This window comes from Pocillopora damicornis, chromosome 10 (assembly GCF_964200805.1).
Source record: "Pocillopora damicornis chromosome 10, jaPocDami1.2, whole genome shotgun sequence".
NCBI lineage: Eukaryota > Metazoa > Cnidaria > Anthozoa > Scleractinia > Pocilloporidae > Pocillopora > Pocillopora damicornis.
The window spans coordinates 3706910-3730116 of NC_142679.1; the positions used below are offsets into that span (position 1 = coordinate 3706910).

Genomic DNA, 23207 nt, shown 5'->3' on the forward strand with positions numbered 1-23207 from the left:
GACTTTCGCGTGACACGTTTATCATACATGTTGAGAAATATTTGTATTGGCACAGTTGGTGCTTCTCAGTCAAATACTAGAAAGTGAATAAAGTTTTGCATCTTCAGTGATAATGGAATTACCTTTCCCTTAATTATTGATGTAAAAAGCTGTTGGTGTAACTGTATAATACAGGTACTAATAACTTTTGAATATTTTATTTGAAATGCATGATTCAATTAAATGATCAATATATGTTCTTGTATGCGAACTCTTTATTATTATTGACAAAAAATATACAGTTTTCAAAGAGAAACGTTTCAAGGAAATATTTCAGTAAGTTGCAGTGAACTTGACTGTGAAGCAATTAGGGAGTTTCCGTCCATGATATATGTGTAATAACGATTTCACTCATTCCCCTCTCTTGGTATGTTACGTCTTGTGTGTACCACCTCGTTTCCCTGACAAAGTAAAGCAGAGGGAAGTGTTATTATGAAAATGAACAGACAACCTGAGAATGAAAATATAAGCGGCTAAAGTGAGTCACTTGGTCTATTGTGTTTCTTAGCTTGCCATGAAAAGTGCCAGCTCAGTCATACACAGTTTTTATATCACAGTTGAACCTTAATTTATAATCATAACTGAGATCGATTCGTGAGTATAGAAAGGTAGGGCTCAGATGCACCAAAACGTAAGTACTGCTTTTTTTTTAAGGGACCCATATTTAAAATGGAATCAGCACGTGTTTGTATATATCTTACATACAAATCAAGTTATTTAATACCTGTGTCATAATGTGAGTTCTTATCAACTCCATCTCTTTCTCCATCTCTTTCTCCATCGCTTTCCAACGTCTTGCACTGTGAAAAAGAGAAAATTGACTCACATAGACCTCAATGAATAAGATATTTGAATACTGTCTATTAAAATTCCAGATTTTGGCTCCAATATAATTTTGAGGAAACTCAAATATAAGATGGAGACAGCACTCGGAAAATTCTGAAGTTATCCCAGCAACTATACTGAAACTCTTTTTAGATCACACGGAATGTTTGTTATTAAGATTTCGAAAGGAGGGATTTTCATTGCTTTAATATCTTGAGGGAGGAATGCATCCAAAGGATCAAAATATAATAAAAGTAGGATTAAACCTGCTCATGCTTTGGAATTTTTCTAGTAGTGTTAGCACGTGTCTTACCTTAAAGTGACGTAACTGCTTTCAGAAGACTGTGACTGTACATTTGGGGAGACCATAGAAGAAAAGTGATATGAATTAGACATTGACTAAAAAAGTGTCATCCCCTAGAATGAAGCATCCTTAGGCGAAAATGACACGCTCAGGTTGTTGTTTCATCCGATTATAACGAAGTGAAACTTTTTCCAGGGGCTTTCAATCCAAAAGGAGATCATTTCTTGTTTACTTACCCTTGGGTGGATGCTTTGTCCATCTGGCTGACCTGCTACTAGGACTCTGGGACTTTGAGTATCACTAAAATGGATTAAAAAATCATAATCGTTAGTTTTGTTGTTGTTTAAACTCCCCTCTTCCTTTTGAATCCGTCTTTGCAAAAACTGAGAAAGTATCAAACAACAACACACTCCAGACGAAAATAAGCACTCTTGAGTGAAATGCTAGGTTTTTCCTTTAAGAAATTTTCAAGAAGATTTTTGCAAGCGTTGAAGTTTGTAGAAATTTGGAGGTGAAATAATACCTTGTAAAACACATTGTATCTGGAGTTTTTCATTGAATAAATGTCTTCGTGAGTTATTCCTTTGGACGAGTCCATTGGTTTAATTGCAGTCTCGATTTTAAAATGTATGTTGCTAAAGGTTATGCGTGCAAACTTCCAGACTATAGTCTTAAACTAAAGTAGCGAACGAATTATGAGAACATCTCACCCTGTACATGTTATTGTAAGAAAGTATTGCTTTCAACTCTTATAATTTGTTCCAGTGCAAGTGACGCTTTCGAGAGATAAGTGAACTAAAATGGTGAATCTGCCGTTGATTTTCCAAAGTTTTGAACCCAAAACAGACTTTAAAATGGTTTTTGTAGCATTGGAAAAGTTTTCATGTTTGTCAGCCTTTTTTCTGTCGTTGATATCCCTCGGGTTACTTTGAAAACGGGTCGCGTCTCATGTGGGATATGTGGAATTACAAATCTAGACCTTCGACAAGGCTCGGCGAGGTACAGTAATGCAAGCCTCTCCTAAAATGCCTCGTATTCTATTCTGTAGCGGTCGATTCTACATTTGTCTTTAGGACGAGTTTCAACCTCAATTTATTGAAACTTAAAGGCTCGAGTTCGGCTTTAGTGGAATGGAGAATCGAGTTAGGAAATTGGTAGATAGAACATGCTTCAGAGGAAAGTAATTGATTTGAAACGAGCAGGAACGTGCTGCGTTGATGAATCAGAGCTAGAAGGAAAAATTTCTCGTATGACATACAATAGTTATGCAGTCACTGTCAATAATGTCACTGTCTGATCTTACCTGAAGTTGGTTGCCATTTTTGATTTTGACGCACATCGCTTGCTCACGTTGCTTGCCTGAGTAGCCGCGCCTTTCAGGCTAAGAGCGAAATTTTAGTGTGAACCTTCCAACGATTTACAGTTCCTTAAAGAACTGAAATTAAACGTTGAATTAAAACGTTGAAAAGTCGAAGCCGTGAGAAAATTTTCGCCGCATTTTGATGTAGCCTCGAATTGTCGTATCAGCCCAATGAAAGTACCGTCGACGCCACGCGTGGTTGACCCTCTTTCCTTGTGGTTTCGTATTAAATATTTCAATCAGTCGTCTTTGTTTGGTGACTGGACTTGCTATGACTGTGTTGTTCAAAGCGATTGTACTCCATTCGATTCCTCTGACATTCTAAAAATAAAAATAAAGCAGATTCGTTTTTAAGCTTAGGCTGCAATCGCGGGAGAATCTTTCGCATTAAGGCAAATGAAAGCGTTACCTTTAGCTTCAGTAAGGTTGTGTGTACCATCATGTGCCTCTGGTGGTAAATAGAAGACTTGTTCCAAGCTGTTTTTTGCCATGTAGAACTGTTTTTTTAAGTCCCGTGTTGAACTGATGTTATTGATGAACGTTAAGACGCAAAATTTGTTAAATGGAACCGTTACAGATTAGAAACAGTACTGACGAAACTGCCTTAGTAGCTATTGAAATGGCTTCATGGGGGACGCTAAAGCTTTTGGTTTGAAAATTCATCAGGGCGAATGATACTGTCGCCACCTGTTTATTTCAGCAGTAGTTCTACTGTACCAATAGATTCTAATAAAAACCTTGATCTGATTGGTCGAACACAGTATGACTCAAATATATCCTGTGGCGCGTTTTTCATCACTTGTTAATAAAAATGCAAATGCGGTTTTCGTTTACAACAACTTTCCATTGAAATCCTAGGTTGCATCGATTTTTTCATCTGTTTGATTCGTCCATAAAACTCCCACAACCAACTCAATCAATCAGATGTAAGCTACAGGTTATCGCAACTCAGTTGGGCTTCTCTTTAGTTGAGGCCAGAAGACTGAAAAAAAACTCTTCAAAGTAAATTCACAATCAATCACCCGTGCTAATTTCCCTTTTGAGAATAGCTTATGCAATCATTGGTAACCATGCCATGCTATGTTATGTTACGTCATTTGTTTGGTATGAAATACTCGTCACGCAACTTTTTTTAACGGATTCTCAAGCATAAATTTGAATGTTGAAATACATACCGTTGTTTTTTTGCATGGGTGTTTGCCGCTGTCTCAAAATATTGTTGAAGCAAAAATACGGCGGCAAATAATATTCACCAAAGAAGCTTTCGAAGCGTGCGGCCTTTCTAGCGATAAATTTGAGGCTTATTTGGCCGAGAAATTGCTAAGTCTTCGCTTTGTTGTGTTATTTGTGATGGGAAAGGGAATACATGAATGTAAAACTAAAAGAAACATTATATATATGCCATGCAACTTATCTTCTTTTGTACATGTAACGACCGCGACCAACACCTTTTGTCTTGAGGTGGCTGTTAAAAGAGAGAGTAATCACGGTTTCGCGCTGCTAAATTGTGACTTTGAAAAAAACAAGGTAGCTGTAGGTATGCTCTGTAACGTTGTTCAGTTTTGAGTTTGGTTCAGAAGGCCAAGGTTGACGATTGAGCTTCATTTCCGTTAACATTCGTCTTAAATACTGGTTTTTTGATATTCAATTAATTGCAAAATGCTAGGCCTGCGAACAGTTTAATTATTAACTACAATTTTGAGTTCGAACATTCGTGAATTTTCCTGAAAAATGAATTTCCCTGTCTTTGTGATTTTCTCAGTCTCTCCTTCACTTTTGGGTGCTGTAAATAATGGATTATTTGATACTTTCTAAAATTGCTTTGACAATAGCGTTTAAAGAGAAACTTTATCCACTTTTTGGGATGTTAACTAAGTAACTCGCATGAACTCGCATGAAATTCTATTAAGAAAGTTTTGCTTGCAACGAGTTCACGTGATTACGACAATGACGATGATGATCGTCATAATCGTGTCCATCATTCTTATCCTCGACACAGGATTGTCGCCGTGCTCATCTCTAGCGCGTCAGTAGGCGCATTAGGCCTAATGGGTAAATATTCTACCGGCCTCAAGTGTCTATTTTCTCAGCGAATAAAGTTCAACGTAAATGGTATTGCGTCATATCAGTGAATAATTAATTGCCTTAGTTCATAGGAGGAGGTTTTAAACACCTACAATAGTTTCATCGCTTCCCAGTCTTTATAGGAGTCAGTGTCATTTGATTGTAGAGTCAAGTCAGGAGAGCTCGTTATTAATTGCCAAACAGACCTACATCTGAATAGGCACAATTCCGCTAGTATTAGTTTTATTTTTCTATTGTCTCTATGTTTCCACTATTACCTGTAAAGATGTAGTCTCGGTACAAGATGATCTCGAAGGTTTGACAAAGATTCAAATTTGATTTCGATGACCCTTATCAAAAGTGATGGCAAGGAATTGTTTGTTTGTCTATCTTGATTTTAGCCACCTGAAACACCTCTGCAGTAGCGTTACAGCAGGGATTAGCAGAAATTGGACCTAAACAGCTCGTCGGCAATGAGTGGAAGAACGCGCCCTTGGCGGAGAAGACACTCTTTTATTGATAGTTCATTGAAATACATAACAAAGAAGATTCATCTAAATGGCTCATAAAGGAATAGTTGAGTAGGGAAACCGTCCTTTAGTTGCAGCTTGATAACAAGCTCCAAATTTTAACCCAGTCAAGAGGAACAAACATCAGTAACAACATGCTGACAGATGAAGAATCTATGGAGACGAGGTTGAAACAATTGGTCATGTAGTGAGCACTTGCAAGGGCTTGCGCCAAAAGATTTCAGGAAACAGCATGAAAAGGGTTGCTGGACTGGCCATAAGAAATAGTGTCTTACAAGGCTTCTCTATTAACACTGGTTCAGTACCTTCAGGAATCAGATAGGGTGTTGCAGTACTAGTGTGCAAATTTTCGTTGGGAACTTACCACGTAGGGCTGCTTGGGAAGTTAAGTACACTTGACAAGACAAGGCAGATTGATGCGTCGTTAATGATGTTGTGGTACACGAAGATAGTAGAATACAGAGAATTACTTAAAAAGCTGCTGACCTCAGGATGGTGATTGAAAACATGCAGAGGAATAAACTGAAGTCATCCCATTTGTTACAGGAATTCTTGGGAAAATTACTTATTTTATCTTGGGTCATTATAAAGTGAAGTACAGCGTTGGAATTCCTCGGATGTCTGCTCGAAGCTTCAAATGTCTTGCGGAAGGTTCTGTCTACTGCTACTGTCAATGCTACATCTGCTGCAGTCGTTGCAAATGATTCAAGATGAACTCTATAACTACTAATAATATCGTTCTTATTGATTTGTGTCTCATTAAAACAGAGCGCACAGCTCTGTTTAAAGGTTATGGGAGACTAAGAGACTCATAATTTATCATCATCATTATTATCATCATCATCATCATGTTGTTATTGTCATCGTGATTATTATTCATAATAATCATAATCTTGAGTTGTCCCGATTGGGGAAATCGTTGCTTTCTTTTATTGATCAGTTTTTCGATATTTCAATTAGAATGACGATAAAAATAACTGATTGCATTCGCGCACGATGTCCGCGCGATGAAGCCCTTTCAATACCACCACAAATGTCAAACCTAACGTAACTGACCAATAGGTTTAATGAACATCTTATTCTCAAAATACATTCAAAAAACGTTATACGGCTTCATTCAGTTAAATTGCAGTCAATAAATCGTTGCCGCAAACAGCCAAAAGGCTCAATCAATATCAAGTAATCATGCCCTCTTGATTACCAAATGTTCCCTCGTGATTAAGAAAAAATGCCCTCTGTCTCAGCCAATCAGCTTTCAATAAATTTTTCCCGCATGTGATAATAATGGTTACGCTGCATTTAGTCAAATGTAGGAAAGAAATCCTTTTAAATTTGATGAAGTAAGAAAGAAATGAACTTTTCGATACTCTTTAAAGGGATCGAAGTTAAGACCCAAATTAAATGTTAATTTAATTTAACATTTTCTGAGAACTTTGATTGTGGTGAACAATTTCTTGAATAAGCTTAAGTGAAGTCCAAGGGATTATTCGATCCCGGTCCGTTTCTTAAAGTTCTTTAAGATTTAAAAGCTGAGAGGACTGAACCATTCCAAGACACAATCACCAAATTGTCATTTCAGCAAAGATTATTTGGGGTTGTCCTCGCAACAACCCAATTGGTAATAACGACGGTGTATCGATATAGAAAGTGCGGAATACTGCTATTATCAATAGAACTAAAAATCTTTCAATTTTCTATGGATTTACTAGTGAAACAAACGATAGATTTTGAAGGGAACTGATGCTATCTTATTTATTTTAAAAATCTACTTTAAGCTCAAGCTTGAATGTTTCTTTAAGGTGTCTGATGTCTGCAAAATGAAACAAAAGAATGGAAAGCATTAAGATAAGACCATATGTGAAGACGATACTTTTTTTTTGTAGTTGGATCACCTTCCCCTCCTGCACGATAGTTTAGGAGGAATAATTACTTCCCTCTCTCCTTTCCCAGATGGCCTGCAAGCCATGGGAAAAGCCTCCCTGTGATTCTGACCACTAACCTATTTCAACATTGTAAGGCTTAAGCCTTTAACTCCCAAGATCTGATTGGTAATTCTCCCCTCTGGCTGCCACACATACCCTGTAAACTAGTTATGAGAATTTGGTTTTAGATCAAGATAACAACCTCTAACTGATACGTTTGAAGATTCTTATTAGCTGTGTGCTGGATAATGTAAGGATATTATAGGGAGAATTTTCATGTTCATCACTTCTGGGAGTTAAAGGGTTAATAAGAAACAGCTCAGTGCACTTCATTTAAAAATGGCTGAATTGGCACTTTGATCGAAAATTCCTTTCTATGGTTGATTAATTGGGGTACAAAATTGTTTCTGAATTTCGTTTCTGAACCTTACTCTAGGGATTAGGAGAGGAAGCCAATTATCAAATGTGTTACTTTCTGTTTTCACACCATTGGATATGATCTCTTATTGCTTCGTTTTCCTTCTTGACTTGCAACCATCTTTTTACGTCTCTGAAGAAATCAAAACAGCAAGATAATGAGCAAACACAAAGTTTTTACAATAGTTCTGTCCAGTGCTGTTAACGTATTTTTACAGTTTTGTTGTTGCAATTGGTTTTTGAGGTAAGTGAGATTTAAGACTTCAATACATTGATGAAATTACTTACTCAGACCTCTGGCTGGACTGTGCACTATTCTGCATGAAACAAAAATATGTTTTTGTAAGTGGTTAATTTTTCCAGAATCATGGCTCATGCATAAAATAATTTCAGTAATCTTTTTCTATGAAATCTTCTAGCAGCGACGTCGTACTTCGAAATTATCCGTGGCGCAAAAACCCTAAACTGACCTTATACATTGTGCTTACTTTCACAATTATATCAACTTAAAATGGTGTATTAAGATGCAGAAAAGTCTTTTCGGTGTTTTCTCATTTGTTTATGGTCATCACTTACCTGTAGCTCGGAAACATCCTGTGGAATTCCATCTATGCCTGTTACCATGAAAACCCTGGAAAGAAATCAAATTGGCATCATCGACATCTTTCGTGAAATTAGCTACAAATGAAAGAAGGAGGTCTTTGACCTTTTTTTTCTCAAATAAGGAAACATCAATATTGTGTGGCTAAAAAGGGAGAAATGGATGACAAAGTACAAAAATTTGGCGCCTGGAGTGCCAGGCAAACTGGACAAGACGGGGGATGGGGGTGCTCTCTATGGATGGCGAGAAAGGAGTTGTTGGGTGATTGAGACCAGTGTGATATTCCTAGCAAAACGTTTACACCATTGTTTTTCTTATTTAAAAGAACTAAAAGCAGCGATCACAATTAACACGCAGGTATTCAGATGGTGAAGTTCCTTGTTATTAATGATTTTCAGGATTCTTACGTGATGTCATGTGATTTCATCTTAAGGTCAGTTCAAGTGAATGGTTCAGCAATCCTTATACAACCAGGAGTTGTTAAAAACATTTTATGTAGGCCCTTATGAGTATCATTGTGAGTCTGATTGTTAGAATCATTTTCAGTTACTTATTTTTTGCGAGTGAAGACCATAGTTAAGGTTCCTTAAAAATCCACCTAGTTCCCCTCCTCTTCATTTCACATAAAATATGAATTTAACCCCTTAATAGAGATAAGGAGAGGCAGTCAAGTATCAAATGTTTTAATTCCTGTTCCAGACCATGGGATACGGTATCCTATTGCCATGTTTTCCGCCATAACTTGCAACCTTCTGTTTACGTTTGAGAAAAAAATGCACAATAGGAAGACGATTGACAAAAGCAAATTTTGTACTATTTAAAGTTCTGTTCAGTAGCGTTTCTGTTATTGCATCAGGCTAGAACACACTCGGTATTCTCTTTCTGATGTGTGACAAATACGATGTTATTACTTACTCTGATCGCTGGCTGGATGCTGTATCATCCTGCAAAATGAATTAAATGTTTCTGTAAGTGGTTAGCTTCTTCTGGAGTCATTGCATACAGGATGATATATGAAATCAACTTCTAGTAATCCTCTTACGTCAACGATATTATAGTATAAGTCTCTCACTATTTTTTAGGAGTATATATCTGGAAAAACCTTAACAGGGAAAATACCTTGACCTTACAGAACGTGCCCACTTTCTCCGTAATTTTATATAATTTTCTTATTATAATTGAGTATAAACTTGTTAAGGTATCAAAAAAAGACGATTCAACAGAGAATTCTTACCGTTGACGGACTGAATGACTGCAACAGATTTGTTAAGATTGAAATATTTAGTGTTTGCCTGAGAAAAGCTGAGGTTAAAAGTATAAGGTGCACAAAGTGAGTCAGTTGGTCAATTGTGTTTCTTAGCTTTTCATGAAAAGTGCCAGCTTAGTCATACATAGTTTTTATTGCACAGGTGAACTTTAATTTATAATCATAGATGAGGTTGATTCATGAATATGGAAAGGTAGGGTCAGATGCACTAAAACTAGTGCACTGCTCTTTTTAGGGACCCATATTTAGAATGGAATCAGAACAGTGTTTGTGTATATCTTACTATAAATCAGGTAATATGATACCTGTGTCACAACCCCGCTTACTATGACCTCCATCTCTCTCTCTAACAAAATTCTTGCACTGTAAAAAAAGAAAATTGACTCTTACAGACCTCAGTGATTCAGATCTTTGAATACTGCCATCAAAACGCCAGATTTTGGCTCTAATATTCTTTTGAAACTCAAAGATAAGATGGAGACAGCACTAAGAAAACTCAAGAGGTATCCTTGCGACTGCACTGGAACTCTTTTTAGATCACACGGAATTATTGTAATTGAGATTTCGAAAGGAGGGATATTCATTGTTTTAATACCTTGAGGGACGAGTCCATTGATCTAATTGTAGTCTCAATTGTGAGATGTATGTGGCTAAACATAGTCTTAAACGAATGTAGCGAACGAATTGCTAAAACATCTCACCCTACACATGTTATTGTAAGAAAGTTTTTCTTTCAAGCCTCATAATTTGTTCGAGTGCTAGTGACGCTTTCGAGAAATGAAGTGGACTAAGATGGGGAATCTGGGAAGAAGTTTTGAACCCAAAACAGACTTTAAAATGATTTTTGTAGCATTGGAAAAGTTTTCATGTTTGTTAGCCTTTTTCCTGTCGCTGATATAACTTGGGTTTCTTTGAAAACGAGTCGCATCCTATGTGGGATACGTGGAATTACAAATCTAGCCCCTCGACAAGGGTCGGCGAGGTACAATGATTCAAACCTCTCCTAAAATGCTTCGATTTTATTCTGATGAATTGAAGAAATGAAGATGAATTTCAAGCTCAATTTATTGAAACTTAAAGGCGCGAGGTCAGCTTCAGTGGAATCGAGAATCAAGGCAGGAATTTGGTAAATGGAACATGCAGTATGTACAGTACTTATACAGTCCAATAATGCCACACTGACTTACCTCGGCCTGGAAGCCATATTCAAGCATGCAGCAATGTCCAAAGCTTTTTCTGCCTGAGTGGCCGCGCCTGCCACGGTGTTTGGAACGAAATTTTTTGTGAACCTCAAAGAGCCATGAAATTGAACGTTGAATTAAAAAGTTAAAAAAAAACCTTGAAAAGTCGAGGCCACGAGAAAATTTTTAGAAGCATATTCAATGTAGCTCAGAATTGTAGTATCAACCCAATGAAAATGCCGTCGACACTGCGCACGGTTCATCCTCTTTCCTTGTGGTTTCTGTCAAATGTGTTAATGAGTCGTCATCTTCGTTTGATGATTAGACTTGCCATGGCTGTGTTGTTCAAATGGAATGCACTCCAGTTGATTCTTCTGACATTCTTAATAATAAAGCATAGGCTACAATCGCGGGAGAATCTTTCACATTCAAGCAAATGAAAGTGTTAACTTCTACTTCAATACGTTTGAAAGATGATGACAAAGAAGAACAAATCACTCGCCAAAGCTTTCTGCACTCATTGAGATGAGCTCTCTCTTTCCGTGTCGTTCGTGTCTACCATCATGTGCCTCTGGTGGTAAATAGAAGACTTGCTCCAAGCCGTGTTTTGCCATAGAAACCCGTTTTTTAAGTCTCATGTTGAATTGATGTTGATGATGAACGTAAAGACGAAAAATTTGTGAATAGGAAAGCTTAAGAGAGCACGAATAATACTAACAAAACTGTCTAATAAGCTGACGAAATCGTTCCATGGGGGATGCTGATAATTTTCTGGTTGAAATTCTTAAAAACGAATAATCACCACCTGTTTATTTCAGCAATAATTCTTCTATTCTAATAGATCCCAAAAAAACCGATTTGATCGGTCGAACACAGTATGACTCAATAGAAGGTAATTTAGTGTTAACAACTGGGTTGAAAACGTAAATTAGCCACCGTAAAGGGTAAAAAAGCTGACGTTTCGAGCGTTAGCCCTTCGTCAGAGCGATACGAAGGGCTAACGCTCGAAACGTCAGTTTTTTTACCCTTTACGGTGGCTAATTTACGTTTTCAACCCAGTTGTTAACACTAAATTACCTGCTATACTCTCCCACCGACGCAGCACCACAGTTTCTTTAGAAACTTACCCCTTTATTCATGACTCAATAGAACCTGTGGTGTGTTCTTTCACCCGCTCATAAAGATGCAAATGCGATCTCCTCCCATCGTCACTTCGACGCGATGAAAAGAAAGTTCTCTTAAAAACTCACAGACTAAAACAGGACCAACCTACCCGAAGCCATGTGCCCATGGGTGATTGAAATGCATATTTTTGTTTGGTGTAGTTTTGACAGCTTCAAGTTTAACAACACAGGATTCGGTATACCAGAAAGTTCAGAGTCGGTATACCAATCTGATAGATGGTTCCTAAACTAAGGCCCTTAAGTGACGTGCCAAGACGTTTGGGCATAAAAATTTATTATTCAGAGTTCTAAAAAGCAATTTAAAAAGCGGCCACCTGCTAAATTGGTCGCACGCAGGTACCCTGTGCTGTGTTAATTTGGAAATCTTAAATTGATGACTATGCTTAAAGGCTAATCTTGACATTGCAAGTGACTTCGCTTTACCAAATATTCCCTTTATCAGCAGCCTTCTTTCTAATTAATGGCGTGCATCTAAATTATGAACTGAAGATGATACATGTGCATTGAATGAATGAATGAAGGACTTTATTTAAGTGTCAATAGTATTTAGCTCGGAGAAAACTAATTGGGGACTGCTTACACATTAAAATATACCTAAGCTACATAAAGTTAAAATTATTTACACTTCAGTTCATAATGTGTAGAATAGATAGATAAATAAATAAGGTGTTTTTCAAAGTCTTTCTCAACTATTTTCGTTACCTGTGCACCATCAATGACATTTGCAACAGTTGAAAGTAGTCTCCAAGCTCGTCTGCCACTACTTTCTGGTTATGTTACAATTCGCTTGTTAATCCTGATGGCAACTTTTGTCTCCTCTCTGCTCCTATCACTTAAGAATGGTTTAAAGGCTTTGTAGAAATGTCTTAGTCTCTTCCTCAGTTCATCCGATTTTTGGGCCTAATGAGCTTTAATAGCATGTCTGCTCTCCTTAATGGCCAAATTTCGCCATTTCCTTTTTAACTCCCAATTTTCTCAAGTTCGGTTTTGGGCAATTGCCATTTTTCATTCTTTCGTCATATATGGTGCATCTTTCTGTTTAACTCTCACCTTCATTTCCGGCATATGTTTGTCCAGTACACTTAAAAAATGGTTTTCCATGCGTCATATTGGTCCTCTATGGCATCGAATGTCTCTCCAACAGTCCAGGGAGCATTTGCCAAGTCCCCATTAAGCTGATCCGTATCCACGTTTTTCAGGCTTCTGAATGTGATGGTCTTTCATCTATGCTGTAGTGCTGATTGCTTTAAAACGCCATAAATGAAGTGGTTATCACATATCTCTTGGTTAAAAGAGCCTTCCTTCCTGAAAAGGTTGGGTTTGTTGCTTAAAATAACGTCCAGCAGTGTCTCTGGTGTTGGCGTAATCCTCGTCGGCTTGGTAATTAAACATTGCATCCCATGCACTTCTTCTAGGTCGGCAAGTATTTTCCCTTCTCTACTTTCTGGTTTTAGCCTTTTCAGGTTCAGATCGCCTGTAATTATAAATATCTGTTTCTTGAGGGAAGCCCACATGCAAGCGTCATTTAGTTCCTCCTCTACACGTTCTAGATAATGTGTGTCTGGTTGGTGATCCGACAGCTTTGGGGTTCGGTATATCCCAAGGAAAATGACTTCGTTATTGCAAAGTCTAGCTTCTACTGCAAGAATCTCGATTGTTTTGTATTTCTTCGTTACTTTCAGCTCCTTCGAGGGTAGGCTAGAATCAAAATAGGCTATTATCCCACCGCCTCCTTTCTTTCTGTCTTTTTGATACATGTTGTAACCCGTTAAGGTGAACTGGCTGTTCGGTTAGGACTTGTCCATTCTTGTCTCTGAGAGAAAAATAATTTGCGAGCTCAGGAGTTCCTATTCATCAAATTTATTTTGGAGGCTGTTGATGTTCAGCTGGAACATTAGTATCCGATTGGAATGTTCCTGCCATTCTTGCAAGGGCAGATCAAATTCCTGTTGGCCACAGTTGTTAATTGCCATATTCTCCTGGGGGTGAAATTGTGTGTTTTTCATCTCATTTGTATTCGGTTGTAGAAGAAGCTGATTTACATAGTTTCGGTGGTTATTGTTTCTTCATCCTCAAGGAAAAATGAGTCCCCCAATCTCGGTAGAGAACATAGTGGACAAGTCCATTCGATTGCCGGTCGTTCAAGGAAATACTAAAAAGTCGATGTCGACATGTTGAGGCACTTTTCGTGAATCCATAGGCCACATTCATTTTTTTATTATTTTTTAAAATTTTTTTTATTTCATAGATTCGTACAAGTACAAGTACAAGTACAGGTGCATAACAATAGGACCCTAATTGGTTAATACACCCACACCCAGCCCCATAAGAAATATAGATCCCTTCCCTGATCCGACTAAACTACAATTCAAATAATCTAAATCACAAAGAACATTCTGAAGTATACAAATTAACAACTTAACTTAACTTAACGAGTACAGACAGAAGAAGTATTTGCACGGCGACACTTAGGACAAATTAATTTAAAAGAACGAAAATTGTCACCATCAAAAGCATTCAAAAGTCTAGTAAAATGAAACGACTTGAGTTTACTTTTAAAAGAACTTATAGTGTCTGAATCCTTGATATTTTTAGGTAAACTGTTCCACATCAAAGTTATTCTGTTGAAGCAAAAGTCTCGAAAGGAAGACGTACGACAGGCATTTAACTTTAAATGCAGCCCTGATGAAGCACGGCGCGTGTTGCCCTTTAGAAAAGAAAAATAATAACTAAATTCACGAGTGAAATCTACAAGCCCATGAAGGCACTTAAAAAAGAAAACTAATTCAAGATATTCTAACCAGTAACTTAGTGGTAATAACTTAAGCTTGATTAAACGAGCCTTACAACATAGGTTACTATTCCTTAAGATAAAACGAGTAGCTCTCCTTTGTATGTTTTCAACAAGGATTAAACTGCTGGTACTTGACTGAGGGGCCCATAACTGCGAGCCAAAACAAAAATAAGAGCGCACTAAAGAGCAGTAAAGACGCAAAAGCACCGTACTACCAACAATGCCAGCGCAGTTCCTTTTGAGAAAACCAAGCATCCTATTAGCTTTAGCTACAATCATGACTAAGTGATCTTTCCAAGAGATGTCATTTTCAATTATAAACTATTATTCAACTATAGATCTTTTTCGGCTGTGACAACTTCCACATTAATACCATTTAAAACATAGCTGCGAGGAGGACTAAGGTGCTTCCTTGCTGCACTTAGTAAGCTGAAAAAACAACTCATTTCGCACAGACCAATTTGAAAGCGCGTCTAAATTCTGCTGCAGATGCAAGTAATCAGAATGGTGGTTAGTAACCTTGTAACATTTAGAGTCAGCTGCAAACATAGCCAGTGTTGCACTGGTAACAACATTAGGCATATCATCAACAAATAGTAAGAACAGTATCGGTCCCAATTGTGACCCTTGTGGGACATCTGACCCTACATCGGTCCATCTAGAAGACGTTCCATTTATCACCACTCTCTGACTCCTCCCCGTTAGATACGAGTGAAACCAATTGCAAGTTAGTAAAGGGTCTTTGATTCCAAAGGTTGATAACTTAGAGTAGTAACTTGGATTCAGAGTATAACATCGTCTTCTGAGTGTTTCGAACGCTCTTCTCACATTCTTTACAGGGGAACTTTATCGGGCCTGGATTAAGATTTATATCTCCACAACGTTGTAGTCTTTGGATGTTAAACCAGCTCCACACATCAGTTGAGTGACCGGCACTTGACAAAGAAGAAATTGTTTTCTACGGCAACGTGGTCTTTATCTCTGTGTATTTTGAGCTTGAGATCCAAATTTCGTCTGATAGCTGGTTTTATTTGTCGTTTCTCGTTGCTTACAGGTTTCCAGTACGTTTCTTGGGGAGTAAGTTTCGGTCAACATAAAAAACACGATACATAGAGCCAACAAAGTCACAGAGTAGCGGGAGCTTTTCGCAGCGTGACCAACCGCCGCCATTGTTACGCTGCCCGTAAATTAAATAAAGGATTCTGTTTTTCTAAGGTTACAGGATTGGCTGATTCAGAGTTTTGCGCCAGTGTAAAAATTTATTTTGAATAGTTAGAAAAATTGACGAGTTCACGCCGAACCAATAAACAAAGATGGTGATGATAATGAACCAGACAGCCTGGAAGTGTTGATAACATCGCTCGACATAAACTTGAACGACAAATACTATACCGGTACCATTACACGAACGGATCAAGAGATCATCTCTTGACGGGACAGAATCTAGCTCAACCGAATTAAAGTATCGATGGCGTTAGGATCGCGAGGTGTGTTTTCTATTTATCCAATTATGAACTTAACAAGATTAAAGTAGATTAAAGTAGTGTCTGAAAATCCTTTTTTGATCTCCCCCCCTCCACACCCAATTTTGATTACCAGCTTGTTTGACGTTCGTACGTCCGCTATAATAGGGTCACAATAAGCGTTGAGAAAGAGCTACTTTGTCTTCAGATATTTGGGTGGGTGCTTCCCTAAAAGAACTTCCACGTCCTTTCTTATACCAGAGACATACAACATACAAAGCCATTGCGAATCTACCTCTTCTTCAGATGGTAAAGCAACACTACCTGATGGTTTGATGTTTGTTAAAGAAAATATAATTTTCACTCTTTGAAACATGAAACTCTCTTCAAAATCCTGAAAGTTCCCTTTTGCATTAACTAAGAACTGTCCCACACAGATTTGGAGTCTTTTACGATTGTCAAATCTGTCGGAAATCAATGAGTCTCCTACCATTTGAGGAACATGATCTCGAATTTTTCTATTTTCGTCCATAACTTGCAACACCATGTTTATGTCTAAAATAAAGACAAAAAAAAATTCAGTTAATCATCTAAAGTAATTTTTGTCATAGTGTAGTTTGATCGTCCAGGTGAGTGTAGTCCTGAGAAGGACTGTTGTCAACAGTGATGACTGACGTTTCGACAACCTGAGCAGAAGTCATCATCAGAGTCAAGTAAATAGTTGTTGTCAGTCGAATATTCTAAGTCCACTCTATATAAACTTATTGGTCAGTTTTGCCGCGATGTTATTGGCTGTAAGTATGTACGGTATAGTCGCCGTAGTCGTAAGAGTTTTGTTGTCGATAGCAGTAGTGGGTCGGTGAGTGTTTCGTCGGATGACTTCTTCGTCATTGTTGCTCTTTAAAAAATCACGGTCAAGGTACTTGTTCTCGTCGGATAAGCCGTCTGTTATGCATTAAAGTTGCACTCGACACATACCGCCAGATTACTGGGCGAGTCATTCTACAACCCGACATCACATAAAGCCACAACTATTGTGACTCTTACGTGTATTTGTACTCTTTTTATTGTTATATGGTGTCTATACGATTTCACTTTCTTTGGAAGTTCCATGTACGTCTTCACAGCGTTCATGTGAGATTAACATACCTAGATCTTTCACTCGCAGCTCGTGCGTTTGATACATGGATCTATGGTTTACCATCCTGTTTCAGTTTTCCATGAAAAAAAAAATGCTGACTATGCCGAAAACAGTGGGATGGAAAATAAATCATTTAATTCTCTGCGGCATTTTCTATTTCAACACGATCAAAATGCAACCGCGTCACAGAAACCCTGCTCTGAGTTATGTTTCGATTTCGATAAAGCCCGTTGGTACTTTCTGTTCATACTAAATTTATGAAAATCCGTTCTTAAAAAGACTGGCTTTATCAGGGGAATGAAAGCTTATGAGTTTCCTTCCTGTTATTAGGTATGCAGCCAATCCTACGGAAACACAATTAACCATAGTTTTGAAAAGTGAAGTGTTCAATTTAGTTGTATGCAGCTGTAGGAGACTTTTTATTTTATCTTATTCATAGGAAACACTAACAATAAGATAAAACATTCAGTAAAGTAGGTACCATACGAAAGAAAATTACAGCACTTTGAGGACTTCAATAGAAAAAAAAACAAATTAACGGTAGGTGCTACTGATTAGAAATTTTAGAAACATGAGAATATTGACACAAAGTAGGTAAATTAATTTGTCCTTTTGAGACGTTAGTGGGCGCAAAATTTCAGGAAAAAATATTTTATATAAGGCATTCGGTTCCATTTGTCATCAATGAGGTTGGCAGTTTTGTTTTTCGTTGCGATGTATCTTTCAGTAATTATGTCTCCTCGAAGTTGTACTTTAAACAGTGAGAAGAGTACAGACTGTTCATTCAAGTTACTTTGTAAATGAAGTATTTAGCCACAAGCAAAAGCCAAACTCAGGGAGGGGTTGATGGTTTTTGAGTGAGTTTGTAGGAGCATAGAAAAGATGGTAATTTAGTATTACTAACTGAGCTGATAACGTAAACTGGCCACTGTACAGAGTTTAAAGCTGACGTTTCGAGCGTTAGCCTTTCCTCAGAGCGATTGCTCTGTCTAGATCTTGCTTCCAGAGCTGTCACGTGACAGACCAATTATTAGAGTACAACTTAATGCGTCCACTCACAAGAAAAGGTAATTGGACCTTTCCTTTTGGTACTTTACACGTTATCACACCTGCCATTCAAAAAAATCATTCCAAAATAAAGCTACACACAGCTTAATTTAAGATAAGGTCAACTGATTCGCCAGCTTTCATTGTGTATGTAAGCTACAAGACTTTAAAGCTCATTTTGATATCTATCGAAAACCTTTCCACGAAAAATCTTTGACTGCATAGTGTAGTTTCAAACAAGCAGTTAGTTATACAATGCTGGAAGATGCGAAACAATTTTAAAAAGTTTCAGTAAAATGAATAATTGTCCAATTGGGGATCGCCTAATTTTTCCACTGTTTACATCAAACAACCGAACTTTTCGATTTTTTAGAATCGAATAAAAGTTCAATTAATAACCCCGCGTTAGAGACAGTACCTAGATTATCACGATCATTTTCATACATACAACATCCTTACCAAAATAATTTTAATTGTGCAGAATAGAACAACCATTGATCCATTTTTTGCACGATAGTGAGAATTACCATGGCTTTGGTTTGTTCGTTTGAGCAAAGAAGAGCAGCATGGCAAAGTTTTGATCTGTACCACGTTTTGGAAGCACAATTCGAAGCAAAGGAGAGTCCAAACAAGACATAATCTACGTTCGTGAGAGAATCCTCTCACCATGGAAAATGATACCGTTACCCCTAAGCTTCAGACAGTTGGATGTATGGGAGAATTAAACTGTTCCATTTGACTCTGACGATCTCTTATTTCCTTTGACGAACCCGTAATCTTATTTCAGTCAGTTAGCCTAACGGGTGAGAATAAAAGTTTGTCAATTACTAATTCGCTCGATAGTTCGTATAGAAATCTTGCACATTGAAACTAGGCCGATCAGGTGCCATCCGCATGCAACCCATAATGACAAGAATGGGCTTTCCCGCTTTTCATCACCAGATAAATGAATTCTAAACAAATTGTGGTGCTGCATTGGTAGAATACAGCGGTCAAACACTACGCACGAGAGTTTGAAAAGAATAAGAGAGAAGATTTATGAACGCGTGTCTAGCGTAATGTGGCAAAGGAAAGGTTTAATTCCCAACTATTTCAATGCGTAAGACAAATGAGAGAAGGATTTTGGGGCAAAATTTAACTTTTATAAGTTGTAAAAAGTTTCTAAAGCTGACGTTTCAAGCATTAGTCCTTCGTCATTCGCTCGGATGAAGAGTTTCGTTATCTTTAAAAACTCTTTACAATGGCCAATCTACACTATCAACTCATTTGATAACACCAAATTATCTCACCAGACAAAGGTGAGGTGCTCTTCGCTTGCAATATGAGTCTAGAGGGTAAGGAATATCATTATCATTACTTTTTTTTATTATTATTACTTTTAGTACTGCTAGTATGATTATAGTTTTTCTCATTACAATCATAACTATCAGGCGCGTAGCATATACGCACGTGCGTACTTGAAGCGACCAGAAAAAAAATTTGGAATTTTTTGCAATTGTTTCTATTTGCCCATGATGATCAAAATATTGTAATAAGCCCAAGTATAATAACAATAATTGTGTTTTAGAAACAAGCTTAAAATACTGATAAACATTATTGACTTCCTTTAGCAATTAAAACCCAAAATAATAAAATGATGATGTACAAGAAACTTCCCATTTAGCTACGGAATACTATTATGGCTTGAACATACTATAAATGTTGAAGTAAACAACTAAGTACTGAAAGGATATGTAAAGTATTCTTGTCTCACCAGGAGATGAAAAGCGAAATATTTCCGTAAAAGGAGTGGGCGTTAGAGGGGACGGTCAGTTGGAAAAATACCACGAAGCAAATATTTTGTCTGGTGAATGTTTTCCACGATTCAAAGGAGCTTTTTTCCTTGGTTTTTCTTTCTTTTTCGGATCCACAGTATAAAACATACTGATAAACGAAAAAGCATAAATTCTTCCAAGATTTATCTCTAACTTGAATCTCACTATGCAATGTTTGTTCATGTGGTTCATGCAAATGAAGAAAACCGTGTCTTTGAGAGCCACTAACAGTTCGCACGGAACGAACAGAATTTTATACGTTTTGTTTACGCTGAAAAAGTGCAGAATAAGCGCTTTCGTAGGTTTTAATAACTTGAACTAGCTCTTCCTTAATCAACCTGAAACGATAGTGCACACGTTATGTGAATAGTTCCCGTATCTTTCATTAAGTAGGCTTAATCTTTTTGTTTACAACGCACAAATGTGAAAAACGACTCCGTCATCGATTGAACTGATCCCCACTAGCTCTTACTACAAAGTACATTTTCATGAAACCAATTTCAAAGACAACGCATTGAACCTACGTTAAGACCATTATTGTACTTCGAAATGGCTCTTGATAAATATCGCTTACGACTTTTGTCTTTCGTACTACGAAAAACGTTCTTATGAGTACTTGGGGAAATTTGAATTTTCACAGCGAAAATAATTAAATTTGGCGCCAGGTTACCATGTCTATCGGTAGTCCGTGATCAGTGAAAGGGGGAAAAAAACTGAAAAAATACGTAGAAACACGTTCTCGAATATATTAAGCTATTATATTACTTTACTTCGTCGCTCGATGAGTCGCGATGTTTATCTGTAAGCTTAAATCCTGAATTATTTCATGAAAACGTTGAAAGGATTCTTTTTACGTTTGCCTCGTGCTTATGATTTGCTGGTTTGAGGTGTGAAGAGGCTATTTGAACAACTTTACCTTGGTGCGATGCGTCGATGAAAAGGAAACATCGGGCCACGACTGCGAAGAAGAGCACGAGGTGAAAATTCGGACCCATCTTGACTTTCATAGAAGCCAACTCGTTTTAAAGTAGTCCGGGAAAACTTTAAAGTATATTTAAATAAACAAAAGAATGTTATACGAGAACTGGTCGAAAAAATTATCAGTAGATGAACCACTTACTTGATTGCGTTGCCTTTTCATGGTTGAAAAGCGTTTGTTTGGGGGCTTAGGGGTGCAGAGGACATGGGGAGGGTATGTCGAGGGCGGTGGTGGGAGAGGGTCGACGACGCAAGGAAATTTTCCCGTTGATTGCGTGAAATAATGCCAAGTATTGAAAAAGTTGGTCCAAAGAATAGCCAAACCACAATAGATCCTAGCAATAATGATTTACTACGATTATTTTAATTTTTAGAAGGACAAAAAGCATTATAATTATTGGAAGAAGTTTAACATTAGCCTCGTGTCCAGACTCCCAAGGCTAATCGGGATCTGGGAACGAATCAGGGTTGCTGCGGTTACGTAAGAATTTGCTTGCGTCAAGCACATAATCTTAGAGCTTGTGACCAATCTTTAATTAAAATGTCCGGAATCACGAAGCAAAAAATTCCTGATACTAAATTATTTTTCCAGAACAATTTGTCAGAATTTGTAGATTCAACAATGTCGACGCCGTAAATCGGTTGAAACCGAAAACGTCCACAGATCACTGAGTTTGATCGTCATGTTTCTGATTAACCTTTTTTAGGTTTAATTTGTTTTGTTTCGATTTTGAGTGTTTGTTTGATGTTTCAAATTTTTGATGTCTAGTTTCCGAAAAACAGGAAATACTTATAAGTTATCGAAGTTTTGATTTTAAAAATTGGATTCGCCGAAAAACTACCTGAATCAACTAAGTGTTTACAGTCATATAGGAAATCAAAACCTATATCATAGAGCTCTGACATAAGTTTTCCAGTTTTGTTGGTGTTTTTCCAATTTTATCCAGATTAAAACAATTAAAATAAGTGGTCAAGGTGAGCCACAAAACTGTAGTTTTACTGAAAACCAGTTGTACTTTATCCTGGAAGAACTGAACATTATTAATGATTATAGTTTTAGAGAATGGAAATGATTTGCAGAAGCGAATGTCTACAGGCAGGAGTTCCTTAGTTTGGCACCACTATAAGAAAAGCTTTTTTCAGGTCTTCTGTCCTAGTTAGTCGATAGCATCCAATATTACACCTTGTTCTAAATTATATCTTGTTTTTTGTTGGTGTTCTTCTGATTATCGTCTCCATGTATTTCAAGTCTGCAAAATAAAAGAGGAGACTTCCCATTTTACACGAATTTAAGGCATCAAGTTAGGATTATAAGTTAACATAAAACATCTGTTGGTTTATTTGGTAACGCATGAATATATTCAGAAGGAGATGGTGACTGTACTGGACGGAAAAATAGGCTAGCATCATTCTAACAGCTAAATCACTACCTGAAGTTACTTCTGTGATCACCTGTGTAATAATGATCACTTAAATGGAACCAAGTTATCATAGGAAAAAAGACGATCCAACTAGAAAATAGTGATATACCAGCGAACATAAGCATGAGCTTTTTAATCGTTGCAAGTGAATTATCATTCTTTTTTCATAAATTTCTATGAAATCACTTGAACCTGTTTATGTCAAACCCCTGTGTTACATAAATTGTGAACTTTTCCTTAAACATTTTAAGCATCCGTCATTAATCAAAAATGTTAATATTTGTTTACAATCTATGTGTTTTGGTTTATTACCATTCGAAGTATATGATTTCGGATATGTTGGTATTCCACCTTAACTTGCAACTCAGTTATGTCTTTCTTTTCCTACAAATAAAGCAAGAAAGTCAATCAAAGTTCTGATTGCACTTGTTAATATTATTTCTAGTATTATAAGCGAATTTGTGCATGGTATATTATATATGCTGCGCAAATACGCTGTCAGGATGACTTAGCCAGTGCTCCTGCCTACCTAAACTTCCGCACCATCCTGATTATGCAGAAATGTTTTTTTCCTTTTGTAAAAACGCAAACTTCTTCGGGCCCTAGAACTATTACAGAGCAATTTTTTGGCGCGTTTATCCCTTCATGATGTTTCAGTCCCTTTTTTCCATGAAAAATTTTGGGTACAAAACGTTACAAAACCCCTACCTTACATTATTGATTATTAGCAGGAGGTTCAGGCAAGCTTCCTTAAACTCTCTCACTTATAATAGATGGAGAACATCCTCCTCCGCCCGTGATCGGCATATGTAATCTTAAACTTCCTCAGTCCCTTTGCCGCAACTCAAGCCGGGT

The 23207-nt window shown here is 37.3% G+C and overlaps 4 long non-coding RNA genes across 5 annotated transcripts in view; 1 reads left to right on the forward strand and 3 right to left on the reverse strand.

The window, feature by feature from the left end:
• The window catches only part of LOC149038505 (uncharacterized), a 31823-nt gene extending 25524 nt beyond the window's left edge, over positions 1-6299 (forward strand). For both annotated transcript variants that reach the window (XR_016180422.1, XR_016180421.1), the window contains one exon: positions 4994-6299. This is a non-coding gene — a long non-coding RNA (uncharacterized LOC149038505). The remainder of the gene's footprint in view (positions 1-4993) is intronic.
• Positions 237-3181, reverse strand: LOC113684725 (uncharacterized). Its single transcript, XR_003447494.2, has 6 exons — positions 2938-3181; positions 2472-2849; positions 1405-1468; positions 1178-1212; positions 764-839; positions 237-440 (listed from the first exon to the last, which is right to left on the reverse strand). It is a non-coding gene; the product is annotated as an uncharacterized LOC113684725 (long non-coding RNA).
• Positions 6166-10892, reverse strand: LOC149038507 (uncharacterized). Its single transcript, XR_016180418.1, has 7 exons — positions 10517-10892; positions 9635-9692; positions 8978-9006; positions 8038-8092; positions 7750-7778; positions 7532-7594; positions 6166-6932 (listed from the first exon to the last, which is right to left on the reverse strand). It is a non-coding gene; the product is annotated as an uncharacterized LOC149038507 (long non-coding RNA).
• An 11015-nt stretch (positions 10893-21907) lies between these two features.
• On the reverse strand, positions 21908-22766 carry LOC149038508 (uncharacterized). Its single transcript, XR_016180423.1, has 2 exons — positions 22665-22766; positions 21908-22181 (listed from the first exon to the last, which is right to left on the reverse strand). It is a non-coding gene; the product is annotated as an uncharacterized LOC149038508 (long non-coding RNA).
• Positions 22767-23207: the final 441 nt, after the last annotated feature.